Raw genomic sequence first — 6709 nt, 5'->3', positions numbered from 1 at the left:
CCAACTTTTCAACAAATTCAAATATTGGAGATAGATTCTAGAGGGCCTGAGCATCTAGGTTGCACAGAAAGAGATATTAGAAACTTTGAGAAAGAGCTAAGGGATGAACAAAAGGGTATTGATGTCGAAACATTGATCGAGTTATTTGCAACTGAGAAAGAGAAGAATTCAACCTTTGTCTATGATTATGAGATAGATTCAACTGAAAGATTCACTAGGTGTTTTTGGACGGATCATGATCAAGGAGGGCATATAGCGTCTTTGGTGATGTAGTTATATTTGATACCACATATAACACCAACAAATATGAGTTGATTTTTGCACCCTTCGTAGGAGTTAATCATCATCATTAGAGCATTGTATTTAGTTGTGCCTTTCTAAGTGATGACAAAATTGAGTCTTTTGTTTGGTTGCTTCAGAAGTTCATAGAAGCGATGCCTGCAGGTCCACCAACCGTGATCATCACTGATCAGGATCTAGCGTTGACAAAGGCCATTTCCCAAGTTTTTCCTTAAACAGTGCATCGATATTATTTGTGGCACATACTCAATAAATTTTCAGATAAATTATCCCCTTTGACTTTTTACAGCTACTATCACACCATAAAGGATGTCATTGTGAACTCCTCAACCCCTGATGAATTTGAGAAGTCATGGGAAGAAGTTATCAAGTTGTCTAGCTTGGAGAAAAATGATTGGTTATCATTGATCTATGAATTATGACAAAGGTGGGTCCCATTATATTTTAGCCATGTTTTTTGTGCTGGAATGTCAAGTAGTTAGCGATCTAAAAGCTCACATTCATTTTTTAAGAAGTATGTATCAAATAAGAACTCATTGATGGATTTTATCATGCGCTTCAATAGGGCATTGCGACAACAAAGACACACTGAGTTAGTTGCTAACCATATTGATATGATCGAGCAACCAAAGATTAAGACAAACTGGCCTATGGAAACTCAAATGGTTAAGGTGTACACAAAAAGGAAATGGTTGGATTTTCAAAGTGAAGTGAGTGTGAGTCATGGTTGTTATGTGCAACAAGCATCTATAGGTGGTGATTTAGTAGGTTATCATGTCATGAATTTTCAACGTGGTTCATCTGCAAAACCAAGGGTCCTCACGCATGACAAACATACAAAGTACATATCTTGTAGTTGTAGAAAATTTGAGTTTAAGGGCATTCCATGTAGGCATATGTTAGATTTTTTTTCATATCAACTAAGTGTTTCTACTGCCTGATAAGTACATACTCAACAGATGGACAAGAAATACCAAGGTTGGGGCAATCTATGCTTTTGGTGAGCAAACTTTCATTGGTAGTCCAGATGCAAAATTGATGGCAAGACACTCGAGGTTATCCTATAAAGCGTCAATAGTGATCAATGATGCATCTTTGACTGATGAGGGAACAAACTTCTTGGATGAACAATTCGATTGTATATACAATAAAATTCAAGAGATGAACATTAGCAGAAAGTGTGACAATCAAAGTCAAAGGAAGAAAGCCATCGATGGGGCCCTCTCTATTGTTGATCCTTCTTTAGTAAGGGCAAAGGACTGTGAGAAAAGATTGAAATCTTCAAAAGAGATGTCAATTCCTCAAAGTCCAGGCTATGTCGTGGATGCGGTCATCAAAGTGTCTCACACGACAAGCGTAACTGTCCAGTATTGCAGCAAGGGTATGTGTCCAATAATTATTCATTTGTAGTATAATTTTATTCCCGAATCAATCATTTTTATCCATTAATAGTAAAGTTGATGACGAGTCGATTGCCAGATCAACTGCTATAGAGAAAGATAATACCAATGATAATAAATCATATGAAGAGGATTTGACATCTATAACTGGCACTTTCAAAGTTTTATTTCACTTTAATACTGGACCTAGATAAATTTCAGCATATAATTATATTTGTTATTGTAGGTTCTAACAACTTGCCCTTTGAGTTATGATGCTAGGTTTTCCAAACTCTCGGTGAGCGATTATTACTTATTACAGATGATTTCCCTTCTACTCTAAATCTTACGCTATTATTCTATTAATAATCTGAGATGTATTACATAAAGCCTAACTTTTTGTTATAACAAATTAATTTTTCGATTGAACGCCTACACCACAACTTACACTACTAAAGTGGCGTTCTTGCTGTTTGCTAACTGATGATCTAATTTGAGTTTTTGCTAATTATTCGATTAATGTTAACTTCCGACACTAACAGGTGTGGAGTTGTATTGCTAGGTGAGAGCGGTAACACCCGGATCGACATCGCATCAATAGACCACAGTGATCATTTGTCCGGGTCGGTCTTCGCTATCGTGGATCGGTCACGGTTCAGGTCGAACCGACTGAGATGAACGATCGATTCAAATCGATCGTATCGAATAGTACGATCGGGGATCGGTACCGGAGGATAGATCCGAGGACTGCTATCGTCGGGTTACTGGCCGATCGAAATGACGATCAGAAATCTGATCATCTGTATCGGGTGACGATGGTTTGCAAGATCCTGTGACTGCCGACCGACGCTGTTCAGTCGGATGCCCATCGCCACGATTTCGAGACGAACTACATGCGTACATCTAACTAATGCATCATAAACTATAACAACATATAACATTACATAAACTAGTAATAACTTAAACAGGGCAGGCATAGTAGGAATTCAACACAACTAAAAAAGTGCCTAGAGAACATGAACCAAAACCAATAAATAAAATGCTAAAGTAAATGCTAAAGTCTAATACTCGATTTGCTCGTCTAAGGACCTTTGATCATTCCATCACACTACCTCATCTTGCTCGAAATTTCCTCCATCCTAGTCCACTTTTCCTTTACCTTTATGCGGTATTATAAGAAAGTAGTAGGTAGCTAAGCTAACAAGCATAAAACCATCTACCTCACAAAACATGCGGCGATGCAATATGATTTTAAAGCATGCTATTTGAAATAAATGACTAGGCTAAACATATAAACATGGCATATGATCATACAAGCATAGCAATGAAGCTGACATGAGCTATCATAATGTGTAAGCAAGGAAGAGCTAAAGCGCTAAGCTAGCGGTACTTAATTCAAACTCGACTACTAATTTTTTATGAGCTTTGAAAACTAATACATAGTGAAATACATAATCATCTTTGGCCGGTACAACTTGTCTTGCATCCCTAACGGGTTTGAGTCCGAAAGAAGTAAGGTTAACTAGGTTATCTAAACCTAAGGGACGTAGAGGAGTCGACCGATGGATATCGATCGCGCGATTGCCCTGAAAAAATCACGAATATAGCTACTTTGTTTTAACTATTCACAGTAGGTCGAACCTAGAGCTGGGTTATCTGAACCTAGGGAACCCACCAGGATAAAAACTAAACTAAAGCTAATGTCTTTGTTTTAAGTAGCTTCTAATGCATTTAAGCGAGCTTTTAAACATGGCGGGGTTGTATTTGGCTACTAACATTTCTCCACTTGGTGTCTCAATTCTCTCCTCTAATAGGAGATCAGGCACTGAACCATCTGGGAATCTCCAACTAAGACAAGCGTAGGCCGATCTAGAGGTGCTCGGCTGGATCCCTAATCTCGGGGAGGAAAAGCACACCCATATTGCGAAAAAACTGCGTATAGCTAAAACGTAATAGTAAACCAATATTATCAGGTAAGTTTCTTACGCATCGTAATTTCTTGCAATTCTATTCGCTAAGAGTTCCGGTGGAGATGATCCTCTCGGTCGATCACGTCTTGTTCCTCTGAGAACCTCTTCGTGTTGGAGTGGGAAGACAGAACGGACCCTTGCCTTGGTAGTGCGTGAGGAAGAGGAGGAGGAGGAGGCGGTGAGGTTTGGAGAAAAAGTGGTGAGGTGAGGTGCCGAACAAAAACTTAAACCAACCCAACTTAAGTTATTTAATTTATATTAATGGATACAAACTGACTCAAATATAAATATAAATGCTTTCCCTTCTCTTTAAAGCCTGACCCTGTTATTGTTCAATATCCCTTAGTCTGGGTTCGATTTATCCCTTTAGGCTCTTACGTTTATACTTATTTTTCCACTTCATTGCTCGGAAAATTCGGAAAAATATCTAAAGTCCATAAAATCATAGAATATTTATAATGCAAGTTTGAGAAGTTACAATCCCCCATACCTCATAAAGTTAGATCCTCGAACTTAGAAACAGTCTGGTATACGTCTCGTAAACCCATCTCCCAAGTTGCCTCTTACTGGCACATGTGTGGTGCCAAATGACTTTGACTAATGGTACTTTCTTGTCATGATTTAACTCCGGTCCTGCTTAATAGCGACTAATCATAGGAGCATCCAGTCTCTTCAGTGTGGGGGGGCTCCAATCACTGGTGGCGTCCGTACCTGTGACTTCTGCGCATAGAGAGACATGAAATATAAATGTGACACAAAATTGAATATTCTCCTGTAGGATAGCTCCTCATGCTACTATATCTTGCCACTTGCCAATTTTCTTCCAATTTACGAACCGGACTGCTCCCCCAAAACGCATCATTCCCAAAACGATCACAAAACATCACTACCCTCTCACGGAACCACCTGATGTAAATGTTAGCGGTGAAACTCGAATCGCCTACATATTGCCCTCCTCAGGTGGATCATAATGTCGACTGTACCAGCTTGTGGTATCTCATTAGACAGAAGGTTCCTCACCTTTGCCGGTCACTTATACAGTGATTGGACGATCTACCTCTCACCGGCGGCCGTAAGGAGGTGCCGTAGATAGTGGCACATCATCGATAGCTGATATCTTACTCGCATAGAGACACCACCTTCCTTGGAACCTTCAGGCCGCACGTGCCGGGCAGCATGCACCGATCGGCTACTACGATGTCTCATGTCAGATGGAATGCTTCAAACGAAGAGTTATTGATCACCGTTGTAGACTAACGCCGTTGCTACGCTTACTGCCTGCCTCACTCCGATCCGATCCGATGACTCTCATGGTCTCATCTGTCTTTTCTCAGATACCTTTTCCATGGATGATGCTAGTTTTCCAGAAGTTGGGTATGGAGTTTATAACCGCCCGATAGCAAGCCTTGGCGCCAGATTTACGATACCCGGTGTGATCGAACACTACCCTGAGATGACCCGCGATGGCCCAGTCGGCCACCATTGTGGTCGAATTCGGGTCATCCACTCCGAGACTAGGTATGGCTTGCGAACATCGCGATATTGTGTGCGAATGTTCATATCCTGACGCTCCTTGACTCGGCGGATGTGCGACAAATGCCCGGCGACGAGTCTATCATCCGATAGATGGCAGTGTCTTGATACATTTGTGGAACACGGACATGAAAGAGCGGAGTCTCCGGGACCTTTCGTTCAAAATCATCATCGTCTCCTCTCTCGGATCACCAACACTGCCATTCACGTCACCCACTGACACGCTACTGCCGACACTGAGAATTCTCTATTGCGGCTATTGTTTGATTTTTGAATTTCGCCGATAATCGGGTCGATATCCACAAACAAGTGGACTAGTATGTGAAACGTCCCATGATTCTAATCCATAGGGGCTACGTGTGAAGTGGGGCGGTTCATGTGGGCGGTGACATGGTGATATAAGGCCGGATTTCTGCCGGGGCATATCATGTACCTATTGGGCTTCTCCGTGGTGAGGATGTGTCCTACGAAGCCACCTTCATGCTGACACACTCGCTGACTGATCATGGATAGATACGCATCCTCCTTGAGGTATAGAAATACTCGCGAATCGTGTGGAGAGCTCCAAATCCAAGTAAAATGCTCAATTTTGAGCAATGACTCGAGGTCATAGTCGGGATGATCCTTGGTTGGGCAAATTCTGCTCAAGATTGCATCAAGATCTCCCAGTTCAGGGCATTATATGATCACTGTCGATAGGGCCTGCTGTCAATCTTTGTGGTCACTATAGATGGTCACTATACGAAATAAGTCAAGAATCCTCATTTTGCTCATGTCTTTTTAGGTATTCAATCTAGAAGTTTGAGAGTCGTCGCCTCAGGCATCTGTAGGTAATATCTATCCTTCCGTCGATTCAGTCGTAACCATAAAAGCTTTCATCATTCACTCTCTTCCATTGCCATCCTGCCTATCTATGGTCAGGGATCTACCATAATACCATCCTTGAGATGATGCTTAGGAAGGACTGCCATTCGCCAAGAGTTACTTTCAAGTGAGGGTCTGAACTCTCAAGTATTCCGTTTGCAATGAAGATACCCGATGATACTAGTTTGTACTCACAGGTGTTCCCGACGGTTCTGAGATAAGGAATATCATCGATAAACAAAAAGTCCGAGATCACCGAATACCTCAATCTGTCATGTGAGAGATCCAAGAATAGTATCCATCGGTCACGCGCACGGCATGATGACATGTATAGTGTCGTCGTTCTTGAATGGGTATTATATCACCCTCTTGTGACCGATGACTCCAGTGATATCGATGGTGATCTAGAACCGGGCGGCTCGAAAGCTAGCAGAAGAGATAACGATCCGTCGCGACTTCACCCGACGATTCGTTGCTGTAAAGCTCAGTGTCTGGCCGTGCTCCGTTTTCTTAACTTACCGCAACACACGTGTTATGTGGACTAGAGTAGGCGGGCATTACAAGAAGGTTGTAAAACTCTTAAAGTTTCTGGCTAGCTCCGTAACCATGCGCCTTGATTCCTTGCCAAATAGGATGCTGGTGAAATGATTGAGCTTTATCTCG

This window comes from Zingiber officinale, chromosome 11B (genome assembly GCF_018446385.1).
Source record: "Zingiber officinale cultivar Zhangliang chromosome 11B, Zo_v1.1, whole genome shotgun sequence".
Lineage (NCBI taxonomy): Eukaryota > Viridiplantae > Streptophyta > Magnoliopsida > Zingiberales > Zingiberaceae > Zingiber > Zingiber officinale.
Note: the sequence above shows the minus strand (reverse complement) of the source record.